Consider the following 21,278-nt stretch of genomic DNA (forward strand, 5'->3'; position numbering starts at 1 on the left):
ATCCCATTTTATGGCCAAATAACCCCATTTTAAAATGTTTTAAAAATCCCCTGACTCTGTGGGTCCGTTCCACCAGGCTGCTTGCCCCCATCCGCTGTGCCAAAAGCCGGAGAATTCTTTCCCTGCTTTCTCTTTTCTTCCTGTAGTGGCCGAGATGAAGTGTGGGCCTGGGTCCGAACCGCCCCATGACATCAGGAGGGCGTGACTCGGGCTCTTCTGCTCCGTGTTCTTAGCTTGAAGACAGGTGTAGTAGAAATCCCAGATTCACAGGGGTGGTGTTAAACTGAGTGATTTAACAAACCATTAAATCACATGAGATGGTGTTAGGTATGTTATAAACACCCTTCAAGTTAAATATTATATATCATATTCTGTTTTTTAATATAAATATGTTTCTTTGATGATATATCAGCGTGCAGATATGGGCACTTCATCCTTAACATTATTTAATACTTCAATTTGTTATGAATCCAAGTGGCCAGATGGCTGAAGTCAACAGTTTTCCTTATAATTTTATTCAGCACAAATTTATATTTGTACCAAGGATCTTAAAGGAGTTTAAATTCCTAGAGTCATGTCTTAGTCCCTAATGAAAGATTGACTTTCTTCTTTGAAACAGTCAGCAGAATTTTGGGGGAGATACAGCCTTTCTCTTTCTCATTAAGCCAATACCAAGTGGCAAACGGGTGGCCAAGAGCCTCGAGTTCAGCTTGTCCATCGTTTATATAGATTCATGGACGGCCTCAGCGTTGCCCAGAAAGAGAGAAACACGTGGCCGTGTGTGTCCCTGACATCCACACGGGTGGACGGCACTGATGCCTTGCTTTCTGTTCTGGTGGCATTTTCTTGCGCTTCCACAGAGGCCCAGTGGCCGAGAAGAGACCTCAGGCCAGTAAGAAAGGACGGAGACAGGGAACCCCCTTCCCCGGAGAATCCCTGGCACTCTTCGCCCACCGTGGGTTCCCCAGGCTCATGCCTGGTCCCATCCACTTTCCTCTCCTTCCAACCTGTGTCTGTAAATCCTCCGATTCATTCCTGCTGAAGTTCAAATGCTTGGCCATGACTTAAAATATTACTGGTGGGAAGGAAGTGGGGGGTGACAGAGTTGTGAACCCTGACACAAAGCTATGTCTGAAGCTTGTTGGCAGAATTTCAGAAGGCAGCCAGGAGCTAGGAGGACAGCCCTATAAACCTGCCCTGTACATGGCTGGCTCCCCGAGTCCACATCTGAGAGATTTCTAGAATATCTTGAATGCTTCCTTAGTATCTTAGTTTCCAGGTCTGACTGGAACAAGCACGTCAGAAAGTATGAATAAAGGGGGAAATGAAGCACATACATGGTAAGGTGGGCACTGTTAACTGTTCCTAGTGCTCAGTTCAGCTCTTGATAGAAAAAGTCCTAAAAATCACATTCCAAATGTGGGATCTGCATTGTCACCGGGCGTGGTCTGTCTCACTCACATGGGATTTACATTATGCTGTGGGCAGTTCCTCGGCTTGGAAAAGGGCCATGTGAGGGACGGGCAGATCTGCAGCCATGGGCCTGTCCCGTGGACCCAATTTACCACCCTGTCTGGGCTCAGCATCTGCTCAGTCATTACCAGGGAGTCAGGTCATTTGTATCTTGAAACCACCCCCCGCTTTGTTCTTCTTTTTCTCTGCTCTCTCTTCTTGCAGCTTCGTGCCTGTGGACCAATCTCTCACCATATAATGGGGGTCAGTGTATTCCTGGCCAGAAGCTGTCACAGGGCTCTGTGCTCCTGCCCCTGAATGCTCAGGGACTCATGTTCCCATTAAAGGAACTGGAAGAGAAATAAAAGCATCGGGTGCACCGTAAAAGATCCCTCACTCTGCGCTGAAATAATACTTTGTACAAGAGAAATGTCATATCCAAGTTTAAGATGGCCCTGGGAGCCCAGAGGTTCGGCAAGGGCAGGGAGGCTGACCGGACGTGGAGCCACACGGCCGAGTGTGGTGGGCAGGGGACAGAATGAGGGCTTGCTGAGAGGTCTTGCTGGGGGGTAGATGGTTGTAATAAGCGGCCACCACCCTTTGGAAGCTCATGTCTGAGAAAATCCCAGGGACATTCCTGGTGGCCTTTCTCTTCCGAGTGGGAGGTAGAAATTCGTGGGGACATTGCAGATGTCTGAAGGATGTGTTATTTGGTATTTTTAATAGCACCATCTGTCAGTGAGGGAAAAGCTCTGAGTTGCAATATTGATCTTGTCACTTTGGGGAACAGTTTGATATTTAGGATTATAAATAACATTTTCATTTGCTCTGTGATCATATTCAGGCTGTGCCTGACATCTGAGCTCAAGAATATCATTTCTTATCAAATATGAAGATGTGTACTTTTCCTGAGGTTTGAATCCAGAATGTGAAATAATATTGACACATATGATTTACTCGGAAACCTTAACGATTCAAAGGAGGTGTAAAATTTTTCTCCGTTTTAATTAAATAGAGGACAATGTGAGTTGACAATAGCAATAACTGGCTAACATTTATTAAGCCCTTACTTTGAGTCAGGTTAGAGTATCTGATTTAAGCTTTGCCAAAGCCTAATAAGGAAAAACCTCCATTATTACCATGACCCAGGTCAGCAAACCAAAGCAGAGGAAGGTGCTCACTGCCCCATGGCTACTGAGAGGAGAGCTGGGATTTGAACCCAGGAAACCTGGCTCCAGAACCCATACTATGAGCCACACTGCTCGATTTATAGTTACACCTTTATGTGTATAGACTCTGTTTTTATTATGCTTTCAATATCTTCAATATTTTGCATGCTTATTTTTTTTCTTCTCCCTTGATCTTTACAAAAATCCTTTAAAGTGCATGGACGAAGGTTATTATCCACATCTTTCAAGTTAAAAACCTGAGGCCCAGAGATATTAAAGGATTTCCCCAACACCATATTTAATTAACAGCAGACTCAGACTCGAATATAGATCGTCTCACTCAAATTCATTTATCTCTTTGATTTGAGTGACACAAAATTATTACCATTATTGTCATTATTGAAAGCTACTGTGGTTACATTTAAAAGGTAAGATAAGCTGTCTGTTTCACTGGATAGTTGGGCTGATGAAGAGAGTATGTGCAGGAGTTTTAGCCAGGTCTTTGCTAACAAGCTCTGGAAGAATGTTTTAAATGACTGATTTTCTTTCTTTTTTTCTCTTTCTTTCTTTCTTTCTTTCTCTTTCTTTCTTTCTTTCTTTCTTTCTTTCTTTCTTTCTTTCTACTTTTTTTTAATCCTTGGATTTTTTTTTAAATTTAAATTAAATTAGCCAACATATAGTACATCATTAGTTTCAGATGTAGAGTTCAGTACTTCATCAGTTGCCATTAACACTCAGTGCTCATCACACAGATTTTGTGAAGTTCCAGATACATCCATAGTGCTCCACCACTAACAGAGAGAAGCAGAGACCAAATTGACTACTGACTTTGTAGTTTTTAATCTCTGATAACACTAGCTTTAAGAGGCAAGTGTGGTGTCTGTGTGTGTGTGTGTGTGTGTGTGTGTGTGTGTGTGTCCATCCATCCATCCATCTGGGCCTTTGCATAAAAGCAGCCAGTGAACTTTTCTTCTAGCCATGATAGAGTAACTAACACAAACTTTCCCTCCTGTCATAAATAGCTCTAAGACTGGTAAAATGTGTGAGGCAGCTGTTAAAAGGTATGGAACAACAGGCCTCACAAAGGCATAATCCATGAGGGAAAGGAAGCATAGGGAGTATGGCTCATGACCACCCGGCTCTCTGCCTGTAGCACCTTCCAGAGAGACAGGAAGGTAGATCTCCTCCCAGCTGGGGCCTCAGTGACCTGAGGTGGAGGAAGAAGATATTTGAATTCTTGCCTAAGGAAAAAAAAATGTGTAGACCACTAGAATGAGGTCTTGCCATGGACTAAGTTCATGTCTGACAAAGGAAATACAAACCTGATATGATCAAAAAGAAACATTGGTAATTTTCTTGCTGCCAGAACAAAACTCACTTATAAGTTAAGAACACACTATCTAGTGTCCCTGAACTATTTTATCCACAGCATCCAGCGTAAAAATTTGAAAACAATTTCTAGAGTTGAAAAAAAAATACAAATATGTGACCCATGATCAAGGAAGATAGCAGTTAATAGAAACAAGCCTTGAGATGACTTTGATGTTGGAATTTTCAGACAAGGACTTTAAAGAAGTTATTATGAATAGGCTCAAGGTGGGGTGCCTCTCTGGCTCAGTCAGTAGAGCATGTGAATTAAGGGAAAACATGGTCATAATGAGTGAACAAAGGAACAATTGAACAGAGAAATTAAAAGAATAAAAAATCCAGAATTGAAAATATAATATGTAAAATAAAAATTCAGTGGGTGGACTTAAAATAGATCAAGAATGATAGAAGAAAAGCAAGTTGATTTAAAGACAGTTCAATAGTATTATCCAACCTGAGGAACAGATATGAAGAGGGGAAAATATAATAAACTGTCTTCATGACCAGCAGGACAGTATTCAAGTAGTCAGAAATACATGTAATTTGAACCTCAAAAGGACGTAAGAGAGAAAAAAACAATTCTTAAAATGACTTGAAATTTCAATATTTGGCACAAAAAAATTAAAATAATGATTTAAGAAGTTTAAGAAATCCCAAATGGGATAAAAACAAAGAGAACCGTTCCTATATCCTGATGATCAAATTACTGAACATCTAAGATACAGAAATCTTCAAAGCAATTTGAGGGAAAGACACATTCTATACAGGGAAACAGTGATTCAAGAAGCAGTTCTATCTTCTTTCCAGAAGATGATAGAATAATATCTTAGAGTGTTGAAAGAAAAAGAATCCTTAACTTTGAATTCTGTATCAAGCAAAAATATCCTTCCACAATGAGGGTAAAACAGAGACATTGTCAGATAAGTGAAAACAGAGAGACTTACAAGACAACAGGGCTACCCTGCAGGGTATATTTCAGTAACTTTTCAGGTTTGAGGAAAATGAGACCAGAAAATTATACTTGAAGGATGAAATGAGGAACACCAGAAATAATAAATATGTGAGTAAATATAAAGTACTGTGTGTGCTTTGTCTGTTGATTTCTTTGAGAGATAACTGAGAGCCAAATGTGTGGTAATAGTAGCATAAAGGAGTTAAATGGAGTGAAATTGTTATAAATTTCTTAATCTCTTATGTGATTTGGTAGAATATTGACTTTATGTACATGATGGTGAAGTAAGGATGCATATGTGACCCCTAAAGGAACAACAAAAAATAATATAAAGAGGTATGCCAAAAAGCCAATAAAGACACTAAAAATGGAATGCTAAAAATATTTGATCACCTCTAAAGAAAGTAGAAAAGAAGAAATAGAGAAGCAGAGAGTAAACAGGACACATGGAAATACCAGTAAGGTAAACACCAATAATTGCCTTGAATGCAAATGGATTAAACAGCCCAATTAAAAGATAGATATTATCATATTGGATTTTAAAGCATCAAGACCTAAATATCTACAAGGGATTCACTTTAAATACAGAGACACAAATACTTGAACCTGAAAGAATGGTAAAAAAAATACAGCATGAAAACAGTAAACATAAAAGGTGGCTGTGTCTCTACCACCATCAGACAGGGTAGACTTCAAGACAAGGACTTCTGTTGAAGACAAAGACAGATTTTTGCTAGTAACAGAATTGTTAACTTGTCAGAAAGGCATAGACATAATAAATAGGTATGTATCTAGTAGTAGCAAAGCTTTGAAATGTATGAAGCAAAAAACTGACAGAACCAGGACCAGTGGATAAGCCCCCAAATTGTTGGAGGTGTATCATCCCCTCTCAATAATCAGTAAAAAAATTAAGCATAATTTCAGTAAATATGTAGGTCATCTTAATCTAATTGACATTTATAGAATATAGCCCAACAACCACATATGCAGTCTTTTAAAGTATAAGTAGAACTCACAAGGTATGGAGCCATTATATGCCAAAAATGAAAATCAAAAGATTAAATCTTAGAGAGTATATTCTTTGTCTACAAGACAATTAAATTAGAAATAAAAAACAATAAGATATTTGGAAAAAGTACAAATTGTTTAAAAAATAAATAATACTCTCTGGACCCATGGGTCAAAGAAAGTATAGAGATAAGTTAATAAATATTTTAACAATAAAAACATGTGTCAAAGCTTTTGGTACTTAGCTAACGTAGTGCTTGGTGAGAAATTTATACCTTTAAAGGTTCGTATTAGGAAAAAGGAAGATAAAGTCAATGATCTAAATCTCCTTCAAGAAATCAGAAAAAGAAATGCAAAATGAACCCTAAGGAGAAAGAGGGAAATATACAGAAAAAAAGTACAAAATATAAAATGGGCAAATAATAGAGACAACATATAAATGAGGAAAATTGATAATGCCAAAATGTCAGTTCTCTCCAGATTGATTTATTGGGTTTAATAGAAGCTCAGCAAAAGTTCCAACCAGGAAGTTGACAAGCTGATTCTAAAACTTACATAGGAATTGCAGGGACCTTGCCTAGATAAAACAAACTTGAAGAGGAAGTGTATATTTTAAGGACTTCCACCACCTGTTTTTAAAGATTTACTATAAAGTGCAGAAATTGAGTGTGGTATTGGCAATAAGTGAAGACAAATAATCGGTGGAACCTATTTGTTCAGAACTAGACACACACACTTAACAACAAGTTGATTTGGGGTAAGGTGGGAAGGCCTGAATAAAATCATTGGGAAACTTGAACTTTAACCCCTCCCTTTTACCTAAACAATAATGCATTTTAGATGAATGATATTCCTAACCATAAAAGCTGAAATGATGAAACATTCAGAAGAGAACAATGGGAAATACCATAGCTTTGTTTTTGATAAAGACTTCATAGGCAGGAATAAAAAAACACACTTACCATAAAAATTGATCAGTTGGGCTTCATCAAAATAAAAATTGCTGCTCATCAAAAGACATTGTTTGAAAATGAATAGTTCAGTAACAGATTAAAAAAATTACACTCAGTTCCATGTATCTGACATGGGATTTGTACCCATTATTTAAAAATGCCTCCAAATCAATCATTTAAAAATGGGTAAGAGATTTGAATAGGCCCTTTCCAAAAGGAGATATATAAATGGCTGATACACACATGAAATAATGCTCAACATCATTAGTCATTAGGAAATGCCAGTTAAAACCATGTTGAGATACCATCTCATAACTTGCTAGAATGGCTGTAATTAAAAAGATTGATGATACCACGCGGGTGGGGGATGGGGGAAATAGGTGATGGGGATTAAGAGCACACTTACCATGATGAACGCTGAGTAATGCATAGAATTATTGAATCATTATGTTGGTACACCTGAAACTAATATACCACTGGTATGGTTAGTTATACTTCAATTAAAAGAATAAAATAGGAAGATACATTTTTTCTGTGTCCTCTAAATCTAAGATGGAACCTGAAGTTCATATTCCTTGTGTATACATATTGTTTTCTTTAGAGGTCTAGTTTTTATCTGGGTAATTTATAAAATACCTTTTCAGTGTTAACAACTAATAAAACTATATATCTTAACATAGATCAATATCTATACTTTTTACTAGTTCTTGCAATTATAGATGATTAATGCCTTCATTTGTTTATAAAAGTTTACTTCTGTAATCTCGAATGCAAAAAAAAATTTTAAAAGATTGTGGAAGGACACAGACTCTCATACATTGTTGGTGGGAGTGTGCAGTGGGTACAACTACTTTGGATAACTGCTCGAAAGTTTCTTACAAAGCTAAGTCTGTACTTCCCAACTGCAATTGATTGTACTCTTAGATTCTTACCCAAGAGCAGTGAAAACATAAATCCACAAAAAGACTTGTACAGGAATGTTTACGGCAGTCCAATGCATAATACCCCAAACTGGAAAGAACCCAAATAACTTTCAACAAAATAATGTAAAAATAAATTGTGGTACATTCATACAGGAAACTCGTTGTGAGAAGTAAAGAAGATTGCACTTTAATGCACATCGCATGCAGTGAGAGTGAATCTCAAACATGAATCTCACGTCTGGATGGATAAAGCCAGACAAATCCATTATCATAATTCAGTGTATAAGAAGCTCAAGGCCAGTGAAAGAGATCAGAACAGTGGCTGCCAGGGCTGAGTGGGGGTGCAGTTGACTTGGAAGGGGAACCCCATGAAATTCTGGGGGTGATGAAAATGTCCTGTATCTTAATTGGATTATAGGCATTGGATTATACGCATACACCCAAATCAGTGTATACATTCGTCAAAACTCAATTATATACTTAAGATCTGTGCATCTACTATATTTAAATTTCATCTCCAAGGGGGAAAGAGTGGGCATGTGTCGATCTGTGCCTCCATTCTTCAGGTGTACCAGTGGTAAAGTGGCTTACTCCAATCCCAGAGCAGAGCTAGGAACAGGGTCGCCGTATGATTCACAGATAAGAATCTGGAGTCCTCACGGGGCTGTAGATTCATGGTGAGGCTGACAATGATCATTATCTGTTTTTGTGACTCTCTCGGATTCTGACATACATACAGTGTTGGTGTTCATCCAGGAAAGCATGCGAGTAAAAGGTGGGTAGCTAGATGAGAAATGAAACTTTCTCTCTTGGAATATGTTAGCAAGAGACCATTTTCTGGTTTTGTGTGTCAAAGACAAGCATACCGTTCATTTTTGGAAACTAAATCAACTTCCTTTAGGGAAGCAGTTTTAGTTTGATAGAGAATGAAAAATATCAATTAACCTATTAATTAACCCAGAGAAACTGTTAGCCGGGGAGATCATCAAATTGCTTTCTGAAAGATTACCTGACAACAGAGAATCCACACAAGTAATTGCCCCTGCAAGGATCCCGTGTTCTTCCTCTCTCTCTGAGATACTGGAAAACATTTAAATATCAAAGATTCTTGATTCTTGATTTCCTGAATATTTTCTTCAGCTTGTATTAAGAGTTATTTGACTGTGTTTTAAGGATTTTGTTTTGTAGTGCCTTCGCAGCAGGGCAGAGGGGGTTTTTCCATGATTCCAGGCATTGGTCTCCTGCTTTAGAGCCTTTGGTGGGTCACGGCATGGGGCTGTCTGCCGGTGCGTTCACGTATGACTATACGTGTACACGTGGAATTTTACGTACGGTTTCAGAAGGTTTGTGGACCGCTAGAATTTTGTCTCGTATCCTCTAGGGGGTCCCTGTCATCTGGACTGAGAACTGGTTCTCGTTTCTCACGCAGTGTCCTCTGGAGAAACCCAGCGGCCTACCCGCGTTGATGTGTGGCGCGCAGGGCTGCTGAGCGAGGGTGTGCGGGGCGCCAGGCAGTCTTATCTCCCACGTCTTTGAAAAAGGCATTGTTGGCTTCATTCTCAGCCTGTGGATTCAAGTGGGAGACAAATGGGTTTCTTCCCTCTTTCTGATCCTGTGTGGGAACTGCGGAAGAACGGGTGTTTTTCCTGAGTTAGAAAGAAATGCCTTTCCCAAAGATGAATTCAGTCAGCTTTATTGAATGGAAAACATGTCTTGTCTGTCTCTAAATGCACTCTTCCCTCGTGGCTCCTACCTGGCAGAAAGAAAAATCAGTCTCTTGGCTGAAAGAAGGGTGTGTGCAGATGAAGGAAGGGAGACGAGTGAACAGAGGTGAAGACAGGAAGACGCAGGATGGCGGGGGTGGGAGGGGGCACTACGGGCAGGTGCCAGGCAGCGTCTCAGCTGTAAGGGTCAGAAGCTGGGGCGTTTACAGCACCAGGCCTGGGGGCGCTGAGGGGCAGCGTGGAACATGCCAGGATCCGGAAAGACAAGGCTCATGAACTGGGAAGACCCGTGGACACCACGTGACCAGCCTGAGCCTCAGTTTCTCCACAACAGAATCAAGCTACAGAAAGCAGAAAGCATTCCCTGGCAAAACAGCCGAAAGAGGAGGACCCAGAGAGAGGTGGAAGGCATGGGCCGGGACTGTTCACTTCCTAGGGAAAGCTCCGGGTGCTTTGGGGCAGAAGGTGCTCCGGAAATGGTGAGAGAGAGGGTACTCAGGGAAGGAGCAGAGGCATGAGGCCGTGACAGAGCTGACCAGCTTCCAGGCTGAGGAGACCAGAAGGCTCTGCGGGTTTCATAGGGGTGGGACATGAGGCGGCAGTGTCGTGGTTGGAATAAGAATGAGAATGCTGGTGGAGTAAAATTTGCAGAAGCCGATGCGGGCGGTGCACTGTCTCTGGTAAAAATGGGGATGCTCAGTTCGTGAGTTTATTGGCTATGGGCTATCACAGGGCGAGCACATTTATCTACTTCAGCTAAATGGAAAATCAAGACCTTTGTGGTTCATGGTCACATGTGCTTGGGTGTGTGTGAGTGTGGTGGAAATGGAGGAAGAATGTCTGAGGTAAAGCTAATCCTTGGTAAAAATCTCTTCCCTTCAGTGGCCGAGTGGGGCTGGGGACGGACGTCTACCCAGGCGGGGAGGGGCGCCAGTCCGCCATCTTGCTGAGGAAAGCCTGCCTGCTGACCCTTAGACGGATCTGTCCTGCTTTAAATTCTCCATACTCAGGGTACCTTCTTATTTCGCACAGCTGGATGGACTTCTCCCCTGTGAACCCCATCTACCTTCCCACCCAGCACACAGGTCTCTGTTCCTATCAATGGCATATGAACAAATTTCACGGAAATCACCCCTGATCAATCATTGCTATCTCCTCAGAGTCGGAGAATTCTTAGTGTTGAAGGGTTATGCAGATCAAAAACCAAAAATCACGTGAAAGAAAGACTCACTAGCTTTATACCCAAGAGTGTCCAGTAGGGCGGGTGGTAAGACAGACCATCCAAAGCCAGGGGGAGTGGTGTGGCCCATTTCACCGTGTCTCACGCAGACTCAGTGGGAACTACCATCTCAAGTGTCCCGGAGCCCCACCTGCCCCCAGACATAATTATAAAAACCTTGATTCCTGGCAAAAGGCTGCCTGGTAGCTCACTTAGAAGCACCCCCTTTTGTTTAAGAGGATTTTAGTTTGCCGGATTCAAAATAAAATGGAAATAAAATAAAAATTTTGAATGTCTCTGGTAAGAAGCCAGGTTGAAAGGTGATGGAGGGGTAACTGGGGGGAGCACAGGGTGAAGGGGCTGCTTGGGGTAATTAGTAAAATAATCTCCAACACCCTGTGCAAATAAACCCATGCGTGCCAAGTAAATATATATATATATGACTGGAATTACATGCCATAAGCCATTAATAAAGATGAGGATCATGACGGTGAAGATGGTGATGATGACTTGCTGGGTTTCTAAAGAACAGTGTTCCAGCTCGATGAATAGATTATCTAATTTATTCAGTACAACAGTCCTTCCCAGCAGCTGTCCACTGTCACCTTGCTGTAGTTGAAGAAACAGGGGCTTGGAGAGGTTGACCAGATGTCCCCGGATGATGGTGTTTGCCCTTCACCTGTGCCTGGTCTAACCATTGTGCCCGTGGAGCTATATCTGTGCCCCGACCTCTCTGGACATGCGAGACTCCTTTTAAATGGTTGTTTGCTTTGTGCTGTCACAAAGCCACAGCTGAAGAATCTCATTTCAACTCTGGGCATTGTGGGTGTAATTAGAGGTAGGTTTATTAATCTACTGGCTGAGTTTATAATTTAAAATCTGGGATGTGATGGCAGATGTCATTGCCCATCATGAATTTTGGTGGCTTGTGCTGAGCTTCTAAGAAAAATCTCAGCAGGAAGCCCGAGGTCCAAGGACGTGACCACACAGTCTTAATTACCCAAGATGCTTCCCTTGGTCATTTTGGGGGGGTGTTTCCAAGGATGGACGCCGTGCTTGTCTTGGTGTGTGTTGGCAGAAGGGCACAATCAGAGGACCCAGGAGCACAGAGAATAGGGGAAACAGTAATATCTTTACTGGGTTAGGACTTAAACAAAAATAAGAGCTGCAGTGAGGGAAAGAACATAAATCACATTTTATTGAGTGCAAGGGTTCGAGTGTGTCTGAGGCAAGGTTCTACAGGAAGATTCAGGATGGGAACAGGAGTGTGTTGAAAGCTAATGAGAGAGGAATAGGTGTAGGAGGAATTCATTATTAAGGAAAAGGAAACAGGTCATTGCAAATCTAAAGAAAAGGAGAGTGACTAAGAGAACCATATGGACCAAAAAAAAAATGCAAGGTGTGTGAAAATTCCTGACGGTACCAACACATGAGTAAATTCTGTGCTCAAAGTTTGCTGAAGGCAGCTGGTCTATTGAGGTGGGAGGGAGGCTTGTCAGGGTACGGGAGTGGGGGGAAGACCAGAGGAATACAGATGGCGAGGTGCAGCTGACGCCCAGGGGAGCTTGTTGCCCCACCCCCACATTAGAAAAGAAGAGCTGACGGTCGTATTCTGGAAACTGAAATCCGTTTTCTTAGGGGCATTGTGAAAAACTAAAGGGTTTTATGGTCATGCCAGAGCCCAGAGCAGATAGTTCGACAATCAGAAATATTTGGAGGTTGACAAGGCAGTAGGCTTAGATGAATTCTATCCCAAAAGTGGGGAGAGAAAGAGCCAATGAAATGCGAGATTTGGAAAGGTGGAGACACCCCCCCAAGACTGGGGGGGCAGAGGAGGAACAGCCCTGAGCGCAGAGGTGCAGGCTGAGCAGGGGAGCCTCACCTCCCTGCCTCTGGCCCCGGGGAAGTGTCCCGCTCACCCTTTCCCCTTCTTCTTGTCTTCAGCTTCCTTTCCTACCAGTGCATGGCTGTCCTGTCCCTTCATAGAACAGAAACTAGGTGTTTCCAGAATTTTTATGTCCCAGTACTTGAAAATTCTTTGGTTTCACGATGCTTTTACACTTAAGATACAACATGATACAGTCGATGCTTACGATAATAGGAAAAAATGACTTTCAGGTAAATTACAACCCTTGGTTTCTATACCCCATGAAAGCTTGTGGTATCATTTTATTTGCCATCCTCACTCCACCATGTTTGTTTCACCACCTGTAAAATCGGAACGGTACTACCCAATCTCTTTACCAGTCTTCCCAAGGACCACCTGAGATAAATATATGAAAACATACTGAGAGAAACACACATGCTTTATAACCTCCAGTGTTACTTTGGTAAGAATCAAGAAAAACCGTAATTGTGTCTGAAATGTTAAGAGTTGATAAAGGAAAGATATATTCTGCTGTAGACTCTGACAGGATATAATTAAAGTCTGACTACAAGGAGAGAAATCACTTCCTGATGAATTATGAGGCCCAATTTATGGAATAAATTATTGGACTAGTTTTTAAAAAGTCCAATAGTGGTTATAATTTATCTTGATTAGTAGAAGGGTTTCATAAAGTGTAGCACGCAGCACATTGATCCACTCAGTGAACAAGCTGTGTGGGGCGCTCTGCACAAGCCAGATATCCCTTGCTCTGAGGAGGGCAGCTCAGCAGCTCGGCATGTTCCATCATGGTCGTGGGATGGAACGAGAGCTGAATGTTATAATGGAAAATGATCAGTCTGCATGACTGGTGCAGAGAAATGAAGCATGACATTTGAAAACACATTTCCTCCAAAGATCTTTAAAGATCTCCAAACCAGAGCTCACCCACACATCTCTATTCCCCAAATTATAAAGCGAATCATCACCGATTTGGGATTTGGCCCCCAGTGGCTTTGCCTTCCCATGCTCCCGTGTTCAATTTTCCTTTCTACTCAAGCTGTAAGCAAATAAGCAGCATGACACCATGAGATTGTCACATCGTGGTAACCCCGTTAGAGGCATCTCTTTGGAAAGAAAAGAAAATTAGAATCTGGATTCTCAGTAGGTCGCTCTTGATTAACACCTGCCAACCCCCGATCAGTCACTGGGTGCAGTTACCTGGCTGTCAGCCTCAGGTTGAGGGGCAGGTGTTCGGAAAGGTTCCATCTGGAGCTGTCACTGTATCCCTTCTCAGTTCACAAGTGTATTTAGCCAATGCTGAGCTTCAGACTGAGGGAATGGAATATCCCTCTGCTCCTTGAACAGAAGAGATCTGAAGACATTCTTGCCCCTCTTTCTTGGATGGGGGTATTTAATTGTGACTTTATTTTATATTTTCTTTACCGCAAGGGCGAATAAGCACCCTCGCGCATATTTTTTGGACATTCGAGGGGAGGGTATTTTTTCCCAGTTTTATTGAGAAATAATTGACACATATCACTGTGTACGTTTAAGGCATAGAGCATGATGGTTTGATCTACTATATTGTGAAGTGACTATCATCTTGGGTTCAGCCAACATGCATCATCTTACATAGATACAATATACAGAAAAGAAAGAAGAAAACAAAATTCTCCCATGAAGAGAACACTTAGAATCTACTCTCTTAACCACTGTCCCATATGCCATCCAGGAGTGTTAGCTGCAGTCATCATGTACTCATCCCTAGTACGCATGTGTCTTCTACCTGGAAATGGTCACCTCTGCCCACCTTCCTGCACGTGTTAGTAGGGTGGTGGTTATGGCGCTCACTTTGCCCTTTCAGATGACCCCCTGTATTGGCGCCTGGCCAGCCCCCTCCCAGCTGCACCTGTCCCGACAGCACTGTCACCTGCCCTCAGGGTTACGTGTCTACTGTGACGTGGACTCTCTCTGTCCATCCTCTGAAGGCACATCTCCCATTTAGAATACTCAAATCCAACACTCTGTGCAGATGGAGAAGAAGTCAAATAAGGGACAGGTGGTAATTTCAGGCATCTGGTTAAGAAAGTCACACATGGGGGAGTAGCTTGTATGTGTGAGTAGAGTAATGGAAAAGCGGTAATGATCTCCTGTGGCTGCCGCTGGTTAGAAGAGGTCCTTGATGTCCACCCAGTTCATTTGTTTTCATGAATTTTAGGTTTTCCTCTCCTTTGTTCCCAAGAACAAATAAGAAAGGGCGAATCCCTTGACATAATTTCTAGGTGTCATTTCCTAGTGTGGTGGTCTTAAAGGCTGAGGAGCCAAAGGTATTATTGACAATTGGATGTATTATTGGGCAGAAAGAGCACTAAGACCAAGAATGGGTTGGAAAGGTGTTGACAGGTGGGATGATTTGCGGGCAAGAGGTGCCCCACTTTGGGCCCTTGTCTGGATGGCTCCTCCAGCTTGTACAGAAAGGCAGCTCATGTTTTAGGGAGATACAGTGAAACAGCAAATTCAGTGTGCAGTGGCTTTAACACAGATTTTATCTTATTCTCATAACAGTGCAGTTTCTGTCTTTATCATGCCTGCTTGAGAGATGGGAAAATGGAGGCTCAGCGAGATCGATGCCACCCACCCCAAATTGTAGAGCTAATTCATCGCAGAACTGGACTTGAGATCCAGTAGAAAGAGAGCATGTTAGGGAAGTGGACTTCATTATAGGATTGTGTGCATTTTACCTCTTATTTTAAATTTTTTTTATCATGCTTTACAAGAAAGAGCGAAGGCTACAAACGTATCGTATAAGGACAATGCAAAATGAATAGACTCATGTGTGTTTTGAACCTCAGTAAATATTCAAAAAAAGTGTTTGATGACGTCCATTCCCTCAAAGTACGTAAAATGGGGCCCATAGTTCAGAAGTGTACAGATATTCTGCTATAGCAAAACGTGTATTCCTAAAAACATCACCACATAATGCAGAATCACACCATAAAAACGGCAGGGTTTATGGGGAAAATGGGGCTATGGACAAAACACATAAAGAAAAGTCAGGTGCCTCGTGGAGATGTTAGCACAGTTTTAACTGTGTTCAGGGGTTAAGAACCACATACGAACTACGATACGTGTGGCACTTTGCCTTGAACAAGACCTGGAGTTTGGATGGCGGAAACTGCTGCCTGTGAGGATGAGCGTGTGCATGCGTGTTCCTGAAGCTCAACTCAGCTGCACACATCCACCTAGGGTCCCTAGCAGACCAAGGCACACATAAGGAAACACAGAATTAGTGGTATGCTTATATTGTTCCTTAATATATCAACGGCATTCAAACAAAGTCACGTTTTCAAAACAAGCATTTTAACAGAACTGATGGCACCTAGGTCCTCCCTCTGAGGAGTTTATGATCCTGTTCAGAATAAAATGTGGATAAATAAGAAATTACTAAATGCCAAACTGAATGCATGTGTGTCTTGGAAAGGGAGGGGGGCACCTGGGTGGCTCAGTTGGTTAAGCATCCAACTTCAGCTCGGGTCATGAACTCAGGCTCTGCACTCAGTGAGGCATCTGCTTCTCCCTGCCCCGCCCCCCTGCCAGCTCATGCTGGCTCTCTGTCTCCCTGTCTCTCTCTCTCTCGAATAAATTTTAAAAAATCTTTTAAATAAAAGGAAAGGGAGGGGTCATTGAGGCAGTCAGGGAAGCGTTCTTGTAGGAGGTGTTGAAGAAACGCTCTAAAGCAGAGTCACAGGAGTAGAGGGAAACGTGGGAGGGACAGGGGGAGATGGGTTCAGTGCCAAATGGGAAATAAGGTCAAGTAAGTGGTTTTGCGCAGAAGCTAGAGTGGCCACGGGGAACAGTGAGGGGCATCTCAATAAGAGAGGTTTTTAGAAGTTTGGGTAGACCAGGAGTCTGAGACACAGACTGGGAATGAATGTTTACAGACCTCAGGCCACCTTCCCCTCCCTTCCAGTCCCACGTCTTCCTTCTTGCTCAGCAGCGTTCCCTGAGTTCCCGTAAGGGCCACTGTCAGCAGCTGAGGTTGCGCCTGTGAACACAGGAGGCAAAATCTCTGCCCTAAGGAGTGTGTGTCCTAGTAGAGGAAGCAGCGGCGGAGTAAGGAAATGACAGGGGTCCAAGTAGAAATAGGGCTTGGAGTCAATGAAGTGGGTACCAGGACAGGGAACGATGGGTTTGTGTGGGAAGGTGGCTCTTCCCGAGAGGGTGGCCAGAGATCTCCTCTGTAGGGAATCAGCATGCGAATACCGATGTGGCCCATTTGGGTGGGGAGCAGGTCTGGAAAAGTTGGTCCAGGCAGAGGAGATGGCAAGCATAGCGATGCTGAACCATGGAGGGGCCGCCCGCTGGGCTAGCAGGCTGGAGTGGAGGGGTGGGGCGGGGGGGCAGCAGGGGGAGCGGATGCAGGACTATAGCAGTGACCCTATAGGGGCCTCAGTCCATGCTTAGGAGTTCTGGTTCTGCTCTAATTTTGAGCAGAGTGTATCATGATCTGATTCACCTTGTTTTTTAAAAGTTCATTTTGTTTGTGTGTGGAGCATAGTCTTTCATGGATAAAAGTGGAATCACAAAGACCAGGCAGGGGCAAGGGGATGGTAGGTTGGGCCAGGGTAGTAGATACAAGCATGGTCAAGAAACGGGGGGCAGGAGGGAGGGCGAGAGGGAGGCAGGCAGGAAGGATGGAAGGAAGGAAAAGAGACAGTTGGATCCTAGATGTTTGATACTAGAATCTTCAGACCAAAGCCCAAGATTGGGTGTGAACTACGAAAATATAAAGTGAGCATAACTGAAGCCCCCTCCCTGCCAGCCCCCAGGGTAGATGGAGGTGCAGAGTCCTGCGATGGGGACCGCTGTGAGAAGGGGAGTGTTAGGGGCTCGGTCGTCCCCTCAGAATTGAAGCCCTAGCCCCAGGACTTCAGGAAGTGACTGGATTTGGGGATGGAGCCTTTCGAGAGATGATGTAGTTAGGCAAGACCATTAAGGGGCCCTGACCTGATCAGAATGGTGTGCTTATGAGGAGAAATTTGGACACACAACGAGCCAGCATGTCTGCACTCCAACAGAGGCAAGACCCTGAGGACACAGTGTGGTCTGAGAATCCATTCACCAGTGAGGACACATAGCCAGGCTCTACAGCATTGTTGACTGCACAGTACTTCAGTTCTATAAGGCCTCTGTTCCCATTTGGGAAGGAGTCGAGCAAACACAGAGACTTGCTTAAGGAAAATAACCACCATGTCAATAACCAACACAACAGCAAGTCTAGAATAAGAAATCTATCCCTCTGCCTTTCTAGTGGTTCTTGTCTGTTATGGGGGAAAGTCACCTGGAAGAATAAAAATGGAAGAACAAAAGGGAAAAGAGTTCACAGAAACTTCAGTGTGACACACACTGGGTCTAGTCGAGGGAGGGGAGATCAACTCATGAGCAGATCAGTGTACGTTTCTCGATAAAGTCATCACCTTCAAGGTCAAGATTAGGAAGCTGGTCAGAACAGGTTCCATTCTTTTTATATATGAGCAATTTTTAATCCCATAGCTGTTTGGGGGAAAAAAGTCTGAGTAATCATCACCTCAATGATAGAAGCTAGATCAACCTCCCACAAGTTTGCACCTTGAGAAGATTGGATGGAAGGAAATACACAGCAATGTGAGCTCGATGACATTTTGATGAATGGTCTTCCACTCGAACTGGGCGCTTCATTAATTCCTGTCCACGCATCTGTTTCTGCACTTCTTCCTATAGCGCCTTCCCTGTGCTAGCCTCAGACCCAGTACTTACGGCTTTCCAAACATCCCCCCCATTATATTCTTTTTTTGAAGGTCTGCGGGGATTGGTATGAAGGGAGATGCTGTAAATACAAAGAAAATAACTCACATGGCCAGCTAGAGCTCCCAAGAGGTCCTGCTCTTTGACACAATTAAGCCTCATTAAGGTTATGTTGTACTGAAAAGTGGCCTTCTCAAGGAGTGTGAGATGTGCATTTTATTTAACTATATTTACACTGAGTTCAACTATTCCCCAGTCTCATTATGTATAATGCATTTACTAATGAAGAAATCAAAACATGGCATGCATAAAATTCGTAGCACAGTTTTCAAACTCTGCAATTTTATTTGGTAGTACAGTGAAGCACCCTTTAAGTCAGAATGCAGAGTTCATGCATGTCACATGGTTGTTAAGAACATTGGCTTCAAAGTCACAAAGAACTGGGTTTAATCCTTGTTCGACCTCTAACTAGCTGTTACTTGGGACAAGTTATCTTTCTTCCTAAGCCTGTTTCCATTCGAAAAATGAGAAATAACAAAATCTCTCTAGTAGGGTTTTAATGAAGATGAAAATTGTATTACCCAAAGCTTAGCATGCTGCCTGGCATAGAATGAGGAGGGCCCAGAGCAGTTGCTGTGATGGGGGTGCTGCTGATGGTGAACAGGATGAAGAAGATGATGGTGATGGTGATGATGGTGGTGCTGGTGGTGCTGGTGATGATGACTGTCATAATGACGATGATGACGATGGTGGTAGTGATGATGATGGTGATGACGATGATGATGGTGGTGATGATGATGATGGTGATGATGGTGGTGATGATGATGGTGGTGATGACGATGATGGTGATGACGATGATGGTGTGATGATGATGGTGGTGATGATGGTGGTGATGATGACGATGGTGGTGGTGATGATGATGATGGTGTTGATGATGATCATCATGATGTTTAATTGAACACATTTTCTCTGAAATGAAATACGGTGTTGCCTTTTCAGATCATCAGGCAAAGAAGGCCCCTTAGGACATGTCCCAGCTTTGGCTTGTGCCACTGAAGTCCTTGGTATGCTTCCTAATAAGAAAGAGAACTTACATGAATTGGTTTTACCGAAATGCTAAACAAACCTGGTCAAAGGTGTGTTTGCCTGTGAGGCCATTGGTTAACCAACCGCACTTGCTAGGTTTTCTGTTCGGGACCACTTTCTCATATTCTTTCGTGAATATGAAAAAAATCATTAATTTTAGAGTCTGCATTGCAACTAAACTTGTTAAGGTTTGATGCAGTTTCAAAGAAGAGTGTCTGCAATTTCTAAAAAGGCAATTAAAATAGACCCCTTTTCCAATTACATGTGTGTGAGGTCTCATTTCCTTCATATACTTAAACTGAAGGAACACATTGCAAAGAATTGAAGGCAGAGGTCGGGATCCAGCGTTCTTTTATAAAGGCACATATTACTGAGGTTTGCAAAAATTTAAAACAATGCCAATCTATTAACTTATTCTTTTGGAAGATAGAGTTATTTTTCATATGTTAATTATATTAACACATAACGGGTTCTTTTAAATAAACTAATGTATAGGTGTACTTAAAATGTCTTATTTAATGTTTTATTTTTATAAATTACATTATAATATTATACACACACACACACACACACACACATATCCCACATAAACAAAATCTCTTTGAAGTTCTGAATAACTTCCAAAAGTGTGGAGGTCCTGAGCAGAAAATATTTGGAAATCACTGGATTAGATTATCCAGTCAAAAATCCTCTTCAGGCCCGAAACTTTTGGTTCTAAAACATGCCCATCCCTCGCTATGTTCTGTGAGAACCAGCAGTGAGTGTCCTTGCCCTCAGCATCGCCTGGACCTTGTGGAGAGATAGCTATCTCCATGAAGGGATCAGTTAGACAGGCCAGCACCAAGGACTCAGCTGTGGGGCTCAGACCAGGAGACTGTGGGAAGTAGGGTTTGGAGAAGGCGGCTTCTCCTTTGACCTTGGTTACTTTCTCTGTGATGACACACTGTGCTCTCAACAGGGCATGTTCCATAAAATGCTTCTGGGCTTCATTAAGAAACTTTTTATTGAAACCAGGTATTATCTCAATAACCAAATTTTAAACTCACAACGCTGGACCTAGTGATGGCGCATGAGCTACGTGAGAGCTTTTAAAATTGCCCTGTTTGTTGATTGTTTTGACACTAGATTGGTCGTGTGGCTAGGCAAGGCCAGCTGGCAGATGAAAAGGCCTCAGGACCCTGAGCAAATCCCCTATTATGTAACTCTTTAAAAAAAATCTGTAATACTGAAATGTTAACTGTCACTTTTAAATTCCCTATCGTGGGTCTTGTGCCCTCTAAGGCACTTTGTGTAGGTTATTGATTTAGTCCTCAGAGACACTCCCTAAGATGACAGTTGTGATCCTTGTGCTACAAATGGGGGACTAAGGGTTAGAGGACCAGGTGGTGGCCAAACCATGCAGCTGCTAAGTGGGGAGCGTCGTGTTTCCTCCGGCTGTCTGATTCTAAGCTCGTGACTTTTCCCCAAACTGAATTTTCAGTGGTCAGCTTGTGGAGTTTCTGGGATGATTGAAGAGGCAGATTGCAATGTGCGCATAGTAGGTGCTGGGCACATAGTAGGTGCTCAGTTGGTCTTAGTTCGCCGGCTCTGCCCAGCTCCTAGGTCATGTATTTGTAGAATCAGTGTGTCATCAGAGCAGGGTTAGCCACAGAGGACCCAGGAGAACAAGTCTGTCCTCTGAAGGTTCCTGCTCTTGGCCGTGCTCAGTGGGCGTTTGCTGGTTAGTCTGCTGGTGTGGCGTTGCAGTTAACCATCCCTATGTTCATGGACAAA

At 42.7% G+C, this 21,278-nt stretch overlaps 1 protein-coding gene across 3 annotated transcripts in view; it reads left to right on the forward strand.

Annotated features, from left to right (window-relative positions):
- The window catches only part of DPP6 (dipeptidyl peptidase like 6), a 949,209-nt gene that overhangs the window by 385,223 nt on the left and 542,708 nt on the right, over positions 1-21,278 (forward strand). The window lies entirely within an intron of this gene.

This window comes from Callorhinus ursinus, unplaced genomic scaffold (genome assembly GCF_003265705.2).
Source record: "Callorhinus ursinus isolate GAN/ISIS: 27379988/994484 unplaced genomic scaffold, GSC_fseal_2.0 scaffold80, whole genome shotgun sequence".
Classification (NCBI taxonomy): Eukaryota; Metazoa; Chordata; class Mammalia; order Carnivora; family Otariidae; genus Callorhinus; species Callorhinus ursinus.